Source organism: Rhododendron vialii, chromosome 2a (assembly GCF_030253575.1).
Source record: "Rhododendron vialii isolate Sample 1 chromosome 2a, ASM3025357v1".
NCBI classification, from domain to species: Eukaryota; Viridiplantae; Streptophyta; class Magnoliopsida; order Ericales; family Ericaceae; genus Rhododendron; species Rhododendron vialii.
The window spans coordinates 159,583-174,606 of NC_080558.1; the positions used below are offsets into that span (position 1 = coordinate 159,583).

The window sequence follows — 15,024 nt, forward strand, 5'->3', positions numbered from 1 at the left end:
GTGAATTTACTACATTTTCCTTTTTTCAATATAGTTTTCACACATCCAAGGACAATATACATTATAAATTCATGATGACAAAGACAAAAAAAAGGATTAGATTGTAAAAAAGAAGAGTGAAAATTACTATTTTCCTTTTATTTTGGCAAAAGTTGTTTGTTTGGGTCCATTTAACTAGAAAAAAAATTATGCTGAAAAGTAAAAATGAAAGAAAGGGTAGTCAAAGAAAAGAAAAGGGAAAAAAAAAAAAAAATTTCTTCTATGCATTTGAATAAAATAAAAAGTTTTGTAAGAATCTAGCAAGAAAGAAAAGGAAATGGAAAATTATATGCATAATGAAGTGCCGTAAGAGGAGAAACTCACACAAGCAAATACAATTTTCTTGTGCTTTTAGCAAAAAAGTGAAAGCTATTAAGTACCGAAAGTTGAATGTTGAATTTTTCAAGCTAAAAACTGTTTAATAAACATTTTAAGCACTGAATCAATACTAAATAATGAATTAATTTTAATTCCATTAGTTATAGTGATTCTCCTTTAATTTTACTAATGGTCACCATGTATTTTTGTGGTAGTGATGGAGTGGTAATGGTGGGGGTGGGGGTGGTGGTGCGGCGGTGAGAGTGGTGGTGGTGGTGGAGTGATGGAAGAAGTGGTGATGGTGGTGGTGGTGGCAGAGATGGTGGTGGTGGTAGGGTGGTTGTGGTGGTGATGGATATGACATTAGTGGCGGTGTGGAGGGTAGTGGTAGAGAAAGAAATGGTTGAATGCATTTTTGAATTTCATTTATATCAACTTTTTAGGAGGCACTTAGGACTGCTAAACGAACCAAATAGCTCGAGTTCGGCTCGATTTTTGGCTTGTTCAAATTCGTTTATTAAAAATATAAATCAAGCTCAATCATGTTTTTTCTTTTGTTTATGAATTCAAGCCAAACTTAAGCATATTGTTATTTAGCTCGATAGGCTCGTGAACAAATGGGTCATTCTGTGAATGCTAAAAATATATAATGGCAGATTAATGAATACCTCAAAATATATGATATAAATCTGCAAATGGATATTTCACCAGGTTTACAATACTATTACAACTAGTTCCTTCATCTGCACACGTGAGACAAGAAAAGAACGACAAAAAACATGGTACTTATGGTGTCATTTTTCCCTTCGAGAGTATTATGGTGTCATTTGTCCATCTAGAGTGCTGTTCATTGCAACAGATTATTATGCTAATCATTGCACTAGATCTGCATTCAAGGATTTTGATTCGATTACATAGTCGTGAAGCTGTCCTGCTGTTCCACACATCTCTCTCTCTCTCCAAAGCACAAGGAGCCAAACTAGTACTAGCTCTTATGCTATGATCGATCAACAACAGCTAAGGGGCCAGCTGAACATTTTCCTAGAGTAATTTTATGTCCTTAATCCTGTCTTTACAGCGTATATGATCTGACAAAACCTTAACTTAAGAGTACGGGCTTTCTATCACAGGTACAGTGACCAATGTAACATGCATCCCAGTTAGTGAAACTTCAGTACGTATATCCCCAAAGAGCTAAAGCTAACTTCCTTTGTTGGTCTTCTTCCCTTTCTTTTGCTTTTGCTTCAGCTGAGTAAGTCCCGCGGCTGTGATTTTCACATTTCCAACAATTGCAGCAACAAGCTCAGGATCCGTACATGCCTTCATCAATTCCTTCTCCCTGTTCAACGCTTCTGGGATGTGACTAAACAAGTTCATTGCTGTTTTTGCAGCTGCACAAACAACACGGACCAACAATAGTTAGAACAGTTCTAGCTCATCCCATCAGCTGATACATTTCATTTAGGCTGCATATGGATCAAGGATCTGGGTAGGTAAAGGAAAAGGAAATGGAAAAGTTAAAGGATTTAACCTCTCTCTCTTTTTTAATTTCATCACCCAAATCCTATATCGAAATATAGCTTTACTCTTGCAAGTTGCAACTAAATAAAATTTTCAGAGTATTTCTATACAGGAGAACAAGGAAAAAAAAGAACACAAGAAGGATATCCATCTTCTCGAAAAGATAGAACCATTAAGTTATGAACAGTTGAAGAATGATATCATATGTTGAAAAGACTGTACTTTTGGATACCTTTTCGTCTCTTTGCAGTTCCGGGAATAATCTTCACACGATATTTATAGGACTGCAGGGCACTATATGGACCACAAACAGGCACGGCGTATAAGAGAATATCAGTAGGCAGTGGATTCCCAGTCAAGTAATCAACATCGGTTAATTTGCCTTTCTCTTCTTCACCTATCTCGTGGATGTCGTCTTCCTCCATGGCTATCTTGTCCATCACATCGGCACCATTACCGACACTAGCATGGCCATTATCCCCAAATTCACCATTGGAATGACCATGTACTGCTTCATCAAGATGTTCTTGACAATCCCGAGACAGATGACCTGGCTTTTTACATCTATAACATATTTTGGCAGCATCTTCTGCCCCTACCATTGCCCAAAACAACAAGAAGGGAGCTAAAGTCACTTCAAATAGATAATCTATAATCAGATACGCAAAAACTTGACCTTAACCAGACAGTAGAGGAAAGTATGACGAGTAAACATTACAAAAGAGGACATACAGGAATCTCTTTGACCCGGTACACTAGGAAGGATGATAGAAGTCATCCTTAACAACAAACTCACCATTTACCCAATGATGACAATTGGAAACACAGGTGTGAATTTAAACAATCAGATAACAGTGTCACTAAAGCTATGCAAATGAGAGAATTTTAACTATTATATGAAAACATACCTGTAGTGGGTGTTGTGCCTTTTCCTGTGCTTGATTTTTCATTCTCCGAGTCCTTATCATTCTTTTGTACTTTTCCAGCCGACTGAAAATTAATAGTTTTGTCAGGAATACAGTGACTAGTGGTTGACCATAAAAATTGGGAAAACAAGGTATCTATTGTGCATTGACAATATATCATAGACATTATTCTATGGAAGAGAAAATCACAAGGCACGTCATGATAACAGAGGAGCACACATGGGATTCAGGAAGCGGGAGAAATAAAAGCAATAATACAATGAAAAGTCATATATATGTAGCTGAAAGAATGCTAGACATTCACACAAATCTATAGTTGTATACAACTAACTACAATGGAATAGTGGGAACAAGATAAACCGCAGGAGGGTGTATATTACATCTCGTCCTAAGGTTTAAGTCACATAACAGGCTAACAGCAAACTAGAAGCTATTACAATGTGTTCAGAAATAGGGTAAAATTGGATACGTTCTGTTATCAATACTATCTGACTATCAAACAGGGCCTTATAGTACATGCTAATATGCTGTTATCTCAATCTGAGGCTTGGTCCATTAATCATACCTAGAACACAACTGACAGCAGCACTCCAGCATAAATACATGATTATACCTAAATAAACAGCCACCAGATAAGTTGCTGACACGTTATCCAAACTATACTTAATCTTAGTCCGAGAAATACCTTCAATATACTAAGTATAACTAACTAAAGCATGCAACAATTTAAGGGTATCCCAAGAGGATATTTCTGGGAAATAACCTCCACAGGGCTCCAAAATCATAGTTACTATTCTAGGAAGCAGACAGAAACAACTGGGAAATGGAAGTGGGACGCACGCAGCTAAAACTCTTCGAGAAACGAAAAACAAGAAATGTCTGACAATCTAATGAGGAACATAATGGGATTACTAGCAACAAGCCATAAACTTTTGCAAACAGAAAGGGAAAAGTAAAAGAACATAAGGAAGCATATACCCATACTTCAATGGATACTCAAGGGAAATCAAAAAGAAAATTAAAATATCACTTATTGATTACTACAGGAAGCACATAGGAACAAATAAGAAGCCTTGTACTTTTAGTTTTATTTGGCATGCACACAGGGCGCAAGCTATGAGAATTCAAAAAAATTAAGCCCGTACTGTTCAAACTAAAAGGTGAAGCAATCGGGAGGAGTTGAAGAATGGACAAGTACTTGAGAGATTAAAAACGGAAGCAATTCTTTGTGGGCAATTTGGGCATTGAAAAAATCATCAGATAGAAAATTCTTATAGAGTTTGCAAATAGTTTCAGTTGAGATTCTTCCCAATTCCTCCTTACTGGCTCTGAAGTTTCCCGTAAATTTCCAACTTGTACTGAATCTGAATCCGTTTTCCAAAGGTACCCCAAATGTTTCCCAGAATTTTCAGAATAGCATCATAACAACAAAAGCGCGTTTTCGAGATCATGAATCAAGCTTGTGCTACCCAGTCCCTGAAACTTCATATTAGCCTAGCACTGCCTGTAAGGCAAAAAAGCCCTGACAACAACATCAACATCAGAACCCATGTTGTCCCCAATCATTGGCGGTATGGGCGGGGGAGGATTGGAGACAGACCTAACCTTTTGGCAATATGCACAAAGTGGCTGCTCTCGGAATACCACTGAAACAGTGGCCCCCCTATACCTGTTTTGTTGCAAAACCATACCCACTAATCAAAGCCAAATAGCATCAGAGAGTGCAGGCCTAAAGACCCAATTTAATTTCTGTGAACATTACCGTGCTTCCTTCATTGATAGTTCAGAGCATCGGTATGCACAGCAGCAAGAAAGCCCTGATAGTGATATGAATTTGCAAAGACTAGAGACCATAAACTCAAACTAATTACCATGCAATGTGAGCCCATAAGACCACAGAGAGAGGGACATTTTCAATGGTCCAGTGATCAATTAAGGTGTAATGCTAGCCAACGAGCTACAGCTCGGATAGTATTAATCCCCTTGGGTTGGTCCCAAGGGTGATGTCTTTGGTTTGACCAGATGAAACAGCCTTGACACCCCTTGTAGTAATCTGCCATACTAACATAGCAATGGTACCTTTGGCAAAAACACACAAGTGAATATAAAACAGGTGTAATACTGCAAGTTATCATACTCACAGCCAGTAAAGCCATGCGAATGCTCCTTTCTTCCTCGTCTTGATTTGCATATTTCTCCTTCAGCTTCTTGAGTTTGCTCCTCTGCCCACGACTGACTTTTCCACCACCACCTTGCTTCATATTTTGATCATTTTTGTCAGGCTGACTCACTTCAATACTCTTCTTATCTTCTACATTTTCTTTTTCATGCTCAACACTTTCTCCCGCAATACTACTACTCTCTCCTTTCTTGAGCTTTCTTCTTTCAGCTTTTGAGATATAAGGTTTCTCTCTTACCATTGGCCTTTCATCTTCACGGCTATGTTCTCCTGTAGAATTTACTTGATCAGCAAGGCGCCCATAATCTTCAACAGAGATTGAAGCAGCTCCAAGTTCGAGAGCTCTGTCAAGTATATCCTCAAGCTGCGGGGAGACAGAGGCCACACTCTCTAGTGGAGTTTCAGCCACCTTCTTATCATCAAAATCCTTCAAGTTAGTACTCTCTTCAACCGAAACTTCATCTGAATCGATAGCTTTAAATTCAGAGGACCTCAAGCCATTACCAGAGCCAACCTCCAAAGATAAGCCTCCCAATATAAGCTTCCTAGGATCTGTTGATGACTCTTAGCTTCTTTCTGGTGTATGTTTTTCAATTGGAACTTCCTCCTCTGAATCAGAATCAGATATTTCTTTGAAAGGGCCACTTTCTTCGTTCTCATTTATCCCTTCCTCATCACCTCTTATCCTCCTTTCATTCAAATGAGATCCCAAGGAACTCTCGTCCAAGCGAAACAACATCCCAAACCCCATTATGAGAGGATGTGGAGGAAGAAAGTTCTTCTTCCCACGAATCATGAAACTTCCTACAGTAAGATATTCCCCAGTAGGAGCAGTTTTGCTCACTTGGTGAGGATATACCCACCAGGCACTGGTGACAATCTTTGAATCCCATGCCTGACTGTGACAAACCTAAATTCCAAATGATATTATGCTGAATGATCTCAACCTTACAGATTGCCAATTGAAAGAGAATACATGAAAATAGAAAGATAAGCAACTAACAGTGAAACATCCAGCTTGGTTCAGTGTGAGGGGAGGTACAGGGTGTTCAGGCTTGTGATTCTTGATCACAGTGCTAGAAGCTCCATGTAGATCAGCATGGATATACCTGTTTTGTCAACCCCCAACACCCCAAATCCACCAAAAACAGATATATAAAGTAACTGCATCCTCAAATCAAAGTAATGGAAAACATTCTGCATAAAAAACAAATTAACTGATGAATGCCTTGTTAACTTACAGATCTCCTTTTGACATATAACGCTTAACAATCATCTCATTCTGTTGAGCATCTCGTCCACTGATAATCAAATAATTCTCACTGCTGATAAACCAATTGAATTTCTCAAACCAATGAACCTTTCGCATATGTGTAATTGCAGCAACAGTTTTCTCCTGTAAATTATAGTAAGAAAGAACTTGCTACCAAGGAAAAAAACATCTTCTCCTTATCTATGAACAAAATAATAGTGACAATAACAATAAACTGCAAGTAGTCATCTATATTCTTTTCTGTTTTAAATGAGGAGATAGTAAGTCATTTACATGTGCAAACAACAGTGAAAAAACAAGCTAAACTGCCAAAAATAGTCATCTATATTTCTTTATGTTTTAGCTGAGAAGATAGTCAGTCATTCTATGTGCAAACCAAATTTTTGTAAAGGCTGTAAAGCGTTCCCAAATGAGATCTATAAAAGTTGGTATGAAGAAGAACAAATAACACCCTTTGCTAGAATGACATTGACACCAATCTTAGACATTAACTTCAAGCCATAAGATGGAGACATTTTAAGTTAAACCAGAGGTCACCATAATATTAACCAACGTGATGCAAATACTAATATTTTTTCTTCCTTGAGCACAAGACGATGTCATTAACTTTTGGCATCCGCATTAGTTACTATGATATACCAAGAACAAATAATCCAAACGCGTTGAAAAATCAAGAAAATTGTTTTTTAAATTAATGACACTCATTGGGCAGGTGAGTAGGAGTTTTTCTGTCTTGAGAAGTGAACGGGTGATCAAGACCTACAGCACAGATGTGGACAGAAGAAAACCAAGCTATGTACTTTTGTCAATCCATTTACTGGTGGAGGCCACGTTTTCAGATGGACTGTAGATTTAGCAACTCAATTGAATTTGATTGATTTTTTGGCAATTTACTTCAAAGTACAGCAAAATCAACCCTGCATACTAACAGAAAATTTTATTGGTTCCATGAAATTTTAGCAACCAGTCAACCACAAACAGAATAGATTCAGGAGTGGCAAATGCAGTGGGTGAACCATTTCCATACAACTCTCACGTTGTTGGTCATAAACTGAACGTCTGCTTAATACCCGTGGAATTTACCTAACAGATATACTAGCATTAGCAGGCGTTCAAGCAAATAGAAAAGCATAGCAACGTGCAGGCTGCATTTACCTGTGAAAGCTGGAGCCGGGTCTTCCTCTCAGCAGCTTTGAAGGCTTTTTCATGAGCACTTATTGTCTTTTCCTGTTTGCTTTCCTGTTTTTTCTTCTGTTCATACCATCTCCGAGCATTAGCATGGGCTGAGAGTGCCAGATCAATTTCTACCTGGAAAGTGCAAATTTATGCCAACATCAAGTAAATACCTACCATGGAATATAAAGCTAAGATGTTTAATGAATCCGATGACACAAAAGACCAAGTGGTATTAAAAATTGACCACAAAAACAAAAGCTATGGAAATAGAAGAAACAGCCGAAACGTAAGCAATTTCCCCCAACTGACCTTGTGCTTGTAAGACATTTTTAAAAATAGAATTGACAACTTTTGAAGTTAAAAGTAAACTACATGCATGTACTTGATCCTTTTTGCAAAGAGATAAGTTTCCAAAAGCAACAGTGAGCATGGCATAGACAGTTTGTTGCTCAAAATCAGAGTCATGCAATTTCCAAATTGGAATGTCGAGTAACACCTTTTCCACAGGTTGTGTCTTTTCATCATCCTCCATTTCATCAAGATTGTTGCTCAAAAGCAGTGTCATGCAATTTCTTTCAGGATAAAGCTTTTCAATGAGGCCTGCCACCGGATTTCCAGATTTCTTCTCATCTTTCACCATACGAGCTAGATCTTCCCAACTCATACCATTTGCCAGAGCTACACGAACCGCCAAAATAGCAGCATCAACATCTTCCAAGTTATATTCTATCAGTTCAGCCATTGTTATGGAACGGTCAACTTCTTTCTTCAGTGTATGGACACGGTTTTCCTACAACCAAATATAGATCATAGATATATTTTAATTTTTACAACAACATTTGATGCTAGAATGCTTCACTATGATATTGGAATAATAATAAAAATTGATAAGGGATGCCAAAAACTAAAACCAAGAAGAAACATATATGTAGATCCTTCCAGGAATTTGCAACACCACATTGCTGCTGGTCAATTTTACTTCCACCCAAAGTGTCATGAGCTGGGGATCACTCACATCCATTTTGCAAATGGCTTGTTCATTCTCCGCAATCTTGATGATCAGTCCTTTCAGATTGTGCATACTGCAAAGTGCTTTGCTTGAGATCTAGTATAAGTTTTCTGGTCTTCAGCCCAACAAGAATAATAGTGGAATTTTTGTCGCTGGTATCTCTGAGCTGATAAGCTCGATCTCCGTGGTTGATCGGTTTCACCAGGCTCTCTTCGTGTTAGATACTTGGGGTTCCCCTTATATCCACCAAGCTTTCAGCCTCTGATTGTTCTCTTTATCATTTGGCAAGATCACAGCTAGGGTTACTAAGTGGGCTAATAAAACTCCTGAGCTGGTAGATTCCAAATTATTAGCTCTGTTCTTTTCAGCATGCAGGTCATTTGGACCATGCACTTCATCCATCCAAGTCCAGAAGTCAGCACATTGAACTCCTTAGGAACTTCCTCTGGACTGATACTGAAAAGTATAGGGACTCAAACAAGATTGCTTGGGACATGTAGACCAAAAAAGGAAGGATGCCTAGGTCTTAGGAAGATTAACAATTGGAACAATGCAGCTATAATGAGACATCTATGGACCATTGTTTTCAAGCAAAAATCTTTATGGGTTAAGTGGAGTTACAAATATATCATAGAAAACCAGTGGCTCTGGACTATATATCATGAAGCTGCCTTTTTCATGTTCTTGGACCAGGAGAAAGCTGTTCAATGTTATTGGTATAGCGAGAGCTTTTGTTAAGCATATAATTGCTGATGGTGCTAGTACATTATTCTAGCATGACAATCGGCGTCCAGTTTTTCAGAAGGAAAAATCCTCAAGAGGTACAAAGAATCAAAGGCATGTGTCTATACAAGGATATAAGAAACTAAAGCCTATTCAATAGAAACAACTAGAGAGAAATGAGTCAATTCTGGCAGAGCTGAGAGGATAAAGAGGTAGGCTTCACATTCCTGCTTTGGGAAGCTTTTAACCTGACTTCAAATCGGACCTACCCATCAACAGCTGAAGGAGGCTTTTGGATGCCTTGAAAAATTCTATGATTCCTCTCTTGCCAAACAAACTAAACTGCAGCAGCAAAAGCAAGTCTCCTTACAAGATTAGGGAAACCCTTTCCTTTGAAATTAGAGCAGAACCAGGCAATCTTCTGAGACCAAAGGACAAGACCCAGGGGAATGCACAATAGATCAGCAATGGCAGTCCACACTTGACTGGTGACAGTCAAAGATTACATTAGTTTGAGTTTCGTGGAAGGAAACTAAAGAGTCTTGAGGAGGTAGAGGGTCCCTAACCTAGCATCTATAAAAGCCTATGATATCCATCAATCAAGGCATAAAGTCCTGCATAGGTTAGAAGACACCTATACCTAGTCAGTGTGAGGCTGTTCCACTTGAACAACAATGGCAGGAGGTTAGTAATTTCAATTTCCGCTGTGTTTTAACTTTTAAGTTTAATTGTCTTACAATATGAACATAATGAGTCCTGATACTTCGATTCTCATTTCCCTATAGTCCTCCTTTTGGCCTATTTGAGCATTGGAAACATGTAGATCTGTCAAACACTCCATATATGATGACCCAGACACACCAAACCACACCAGACTATAATTATTGCGTTTGGCTCCCCTACAACAAATTGCAATAACTAAGGTTGTCTGGGTCTGCTTACATGCACCTCAACTAACTATGGGTGACCAGTCCCACAGTCCATTGGGGCTTTGTACTAGCCCCACAAGAGTTGAGTTCCCCACATCACCCAAATTAGGTATCAATAGATGTAAAACCAAAACTTAAGACAAATGTCAATAAGTTAATCAAACGACTGAAAGACGGGCTAGAAAGCAAAGGGAAATTCCCTCAGACCAAAGGATCTAGAACAGTTTAATAGTCTCACAAACTTCAAAGAAAAACAAATATTAATGAACTGTAGACCTGATCCGCACGAATTTTGTTGAGTTTCTGCATTGCAGATCCCTCTTTTGCTTTTTGCTGTTGTTCAACCCGCTGACCCTCAATTTTACTGTAAAACTCATCCAAAGCCACATTGAATGTCTCAAACTTAACGGAGTCCCTTGACTTGAACTGGTTCAATAATAAGGGGCAGAATTCGCATAGATCTGCAAAAGAAGTTAGAAGACTAAAATATTACCACGCAATAAAATCACCTGTAAATCTATGACTGGATGAAGGACCATCAAGAAAAAAGAAAAGAAACGGATTCCAGTTCATTGTTGGATACAAAACACAAAATGCATGCAGAGAAAATTTGAAGAAACCTGGGCAGAGCTTCCTGATTCAACTGTGGCATATTCCTTCTTGCCCAAAGTCTTTTGTTGCATTAAGATGTATCCTTCTGGAATTCTATCACCTGATATAATGTCCTTTAACCAGTCCTCAAACTTGGCAACAGCTTGGGTCAGAACCTGAAGTGTACCATTGTTGAAATTGAAATCCAGGCCAACTTTTGTATTTGGAAGCAGACCAGCATCAAGAATAATATGCTCGGACAGTTGGGGTCCATAACCCAATGCCTCACCAAGAAAAGCCTTCAGCGTGGCTTGTTTGGCTCGGGAACCATCAGTCGAAGATTTGTTAAGAGTCGGATAATTTCCCACTTTTGCGATTCCCTTGCTTTCCTTTGGTCTCACTAGAATCATTCATTCCACCTTCATTCCTCTCAGTATGGTCATTGTGATCAACTTCCTTCAAAGATGCAAAGGCATCCACCAGCTTTGTAATGGTAGTCCGCTCAAAAACTCGGCAGATTTCAACCGGGTAGCGATGACGTGACATGATTGCAAACCCTTTGTCATCATCCCTATGATTAGCAAATCGTTGTTTTTTTTTTGATAAGTAAGTAAATATATTAGAAACTTGGCATTAAGGGAATGCCGCCCGAATACAAAAAGGCCACCACCACAAAAAGGCCCTATACATCGATCCTACTTGACAAAAAAAAGCTCGAACCAAACTAAAAACTGATCAAAAGCGGGATTACAATCTCCCTTATCCCAACCATACAAGCTAGTAACCACAAAGCTTTTGATTCTAAACAAGGGCCTTTCAATCCCTTCAAAGCATCTCGAATTCCTTTCACGCCAAATAGTCCACATCAAACAAATCGTTGTTACATAACTAAAATTAGAACAGTACAGACATTTAACCCGCAACACAATAAAGTAGTGCAGCAACACATATACCATGGAATCAAATCAAACCAAACCGAGCCTTATGTCCCAATCACTTGGGGTCGGCTACATGAATCTTTTTCCTCCATTGAACTCTGTCAAGGGCCACTTGTTCACACAAGCCTACTATACTCATATGCCATGGAATCCCCCCAAGTAAATGCATGTCCACACGCTCCATGCTGAAGATATAAATAAAAGTTTGCTTTTACCTACATAATGATTAAAATCCAAATACCGTCTAAGACTCTAAATACATGCAGAAACTTTCCATACATGTATTGAACCTCACTTAATATTTAACCCTGCCTGGGTAATGTTTCCACAACCAACATGAATCATGATAGCTCATCATTACTCATAACTAAATATGATCAAACCAGCGAGGACATAAAATTGGAGCAATGTGAGTTTATTTTTTCACTGCCATATGGTCCATATCTCCACAACATTTAAATGGAAATGGAAATTATAGATCAAAGGAATTATAGAACACATCTGCGCACATGGATTCATACCGGCGTTCACATGTACATAGAAGCAAAAAGACATGTTAAGAATCAATATGCTGCAACAAGAGAGAATGAACTTCAATTATGCACCACCAACCTGTGTGACCGGAGAAGAGTCAGAACCATAAACTCAGAGTCTGTGAGGAGAATATTTCCTTGGGCGTACAACTCCAAAATAATGTAATGCGCATTAGCGCCCAGTCCAAATTGAAATAGGATTATCTGAAAATTAGATTAAAAAAAAGAGAGAGATACATTGATATTCATGTAGTAAATAAGCAATCAAAGCACAACACAGAATCCAAACTAATTTGCATGTAAATAAAAAGTTCAATCAAGGTTATACTCGATCATATCCAAGCTGCCGCACATCCACAAGCCTCCTCGTACGTATGTGCTTCCTCAGTTTGAGAGTAAAACCAGAAGGAGGATTACTTTTATCCCTAGAAAAATAGCAGAAGCCAAAAGACCAAGCTCACTCATTATTTCTTTTTGTTACAAGCAAAGAGAACACAACAAGATCCATTTCTACACAATCTTTTTCCACGTTCCTCTTGTCAATTTTACCCATTTAGCCTTGAGTATACACTAAAGACCTAATTCACCAATCTTACTTTTCAGTATCTACTATTTTGGTTCAACTCTGAAAAATTCAACCCAGCACAACTAAGCCATGCAATTACATTGGGTTGAGCAGGTAGAAGCTTTAAATGCATAAGCTTTAAATGGAAATGAGTGGAGAGCCCACCCAAGATCATACTGATTTTGGAGGCAACAATTAACTGTTATGGGACAAACGGATTGAACCGAAACAAAGTTCTCTTATAGAGTAGACCAAGCAAGAGTCAATCCAGAGAGTTTTTCGCAAAAGCCTCTGAGAGCCTAGCAATGCCATGTTAAATCATCTAACTCAAAACCAAATGGCAATTAGTGGGTTGGCCTCTATATCATATACACCAAGCTATAACAATTCAGAAAAGTTTTTAAGTTTCTCGCAAGGAAAGAGAGTGCACAAAGCTCTATGGAAAGAAGGGCCTCACCGAACGTAAGCGGTTGTATGCAATCTTACACCACTTTCCATCAACAGTAACACCTTCTCGCTCTCTCCAGATTCAATAACTCCGCTACTATTCATAAGCTTGAACACATAAGTCTGCAACACAATAATAGTAATGGATATATCAAACAAGCCGACTAAATTCCCCTTTCATATCAATTATCAATCGACCACTCACTCAAACAGACAATCCAATATAAACACAAGGTGAGGTTTATAATTATAGTATAATGTATCTGTGACCTTAGGAGAGAGATCGTAGACGTTGGAACAGCGCATTCCGATTAAACGTCGCAAGCACTTGACCTCTGCGGTCACATCGGCCGTGTTCATCCGAACTTTCACCATCTCCCTCCCTCTCTCTCTCTCTTTCTCTCTGTGATTGTGTGTGATTTTCTTTTCTGTTGGGTTTTTGGGTGCGCGAAGTCGAAGGCTTCAGAGTTCAAAGAATGAAAGAACAGAGGCTGGCGATTCAGGAGCCCTGAAAAAGGTTCAAGTGGAAATAATGGGTCCTAGTAGATATAGCGAGAGCCTTGATTGATGCATCTAATCTACCTGCATGGTCCGTCCGATCGAGGGCTAGCTAGCTAGTTTGCCTGCCTTGTTTCCATGTATGTGCCAGCCAACTAAAGCGCCACAACACCCAAGGTGTCATCATCAGATGGCAATTCTGGCCCATAGGACAGAAAGCCCAAATACACATATGGAATGCCCATCAAATGTGGGTTGGGTTAAGTCCATCATGGGCCTGCACTTCGGGTAAGCTTTTTCCATGATAAATAAGGGCGGGCAGGGTAGCTCCATGTATACATTATTACTGCTGCATATGAAATGTGAACCATGCATAATGGAGTATATATTCATGGATAATTAGCACGGTATTGGAGTATTAATTTGTAACTAACATTACTACTACTCCAAGTTTGATTTAATATTGGAGTCATAAGGCCTCAAGTACTATTGCAGCATTGCTACTGATACCAAACAAATTCATCATATTCTAATTATATAAAATATATATATTCATACTCATAATGGGATAGTAAATTTGATGGGTGACCCACATCCATTGCGAAAACGTTATAGTAGGTTTTTTGATAGATATTTACGATGCATGTCTCCAACGTAAATTTTTACAATAACGTATATGCATGCCATTTTGAATTTGCATATTTAGTAGTTGGAGGTATCTATCTATCTCAAGTCTTGGATTAGTTTAATGTTCACCATGACAAGCAAGTAGGAGCAACAAGTAGACTCTACGTACTCACGCACGCAATTCAAACAAGTATAAGAAATTTCTCGGAAATCAACTTGCTATGGAATCAACTAGCTAGTATAATGGAAACAGATATAAAACCACTCTAAGAATGTCAAAGCATACCAATTAGGTTTCACTACGCATAAGACTTTAAATATATGTGATCTCATAGGGTCAGACGACTGACTATATACATCAACTTACCGAGAAGCGCATATATATATATATATATATATATATATATATATATATATATATATATACATACGCGGTTCCGGGAATACTTAAAAAAATCCTTAAAAAAACCTCCCCAAGTTTCCGATTGAATTTTGATGATCCGAGCCGCTCAATGTAATCAGAACGTGATTTTAAGGGTGCTTGCGAGAAATCAGCAAAAAAAAAGACCGGAAAATGCTTCATCCGAACTGTTTTTTATTGAACTTTATTGAACAGTTCAATAAAAAACTGCTCAAATCAAGCCCTTCCCGGTTAGTATTTTTGCCAGTTTCTCGCAAGCACCCTTAAAATCACGTTCTGAACACATTGAACGGCTTGGATCATCAAAATTT

The 15,024-nt window shown here is 38.5% G+C and overlaps 1 non-coding gene and 1 pseudogene across 1 annotated transcript; both read right to left on the reverse strand.

Moving 5' to 3' along the window:
* Window positions 1-1,012: 1,012 nt before the first annotated feature.
* LOC131316401 (uncharacterized) lies at window positions 1,013-13,638 on the reverse strand (annotated as a pseudogene).
* On the reverse strand, window positions 4,475-4,582 carry LOC131318246 (small nucleolar RNA snoR100). Its single transcript, XR_009197577.1, has one exon. It is a non-coding gene; the product is annotated as a small nucleolar RNA snoR100 (small nucleolar RNA).
* Window positions 13,639-15,024: the final 1,386 nt, after the last annotated feature.